A 402-nucleotide genomic window follows, 5' to 3' on the forward strand; every position below is an offset into this window, starting at 1 on the left:
TCCTGTTCATGGGCTATTTTTTATATATAAGGAAGGATGATGCAGAAGGTAGAGCCAAGAGATATGGGCAATTATTTTCAGAGAGCAGGACAAGACCCTAATTAATCTTACCAATAATAGACAACCATGTAACTTGACCGTACCTTTGCTACGCTAACCACCTAATCAGGAGAGTATGCAAATTAACCCAACAAAGATGGCGGTTAATTTGCATATGTAGGCTCCAAAACGTGGAGCGAAGCCTGATGGCTCCCAGACCGGAGCCGCAAAACCTAAAGGAAGCCCTGTGTGTTTATGGCTCCCGTCAGGCTCCAGCAGTCCAAAGCCCCACCACCTCGGTGCTGGAGCTGCTGGGGGCCAGATTGGAGGCACAAACACGCAGGGGAGCCTGGCACCCAGCAG

This window comes from Myotis davidii, unplaced genomic scaffold, assembly GCF_000327345.1.
Source record: "Myotis davidii unplaced genomic scaffold, ASM32734v1 scaffold900, whole genome shotgun sequence".
Classification (NCBI taxonomy): Eukaryota; Metazoa; Chordata; class Mammalia; order Chiroptera; family Vespertilionidae; genus Myotis; species Myotis davidii.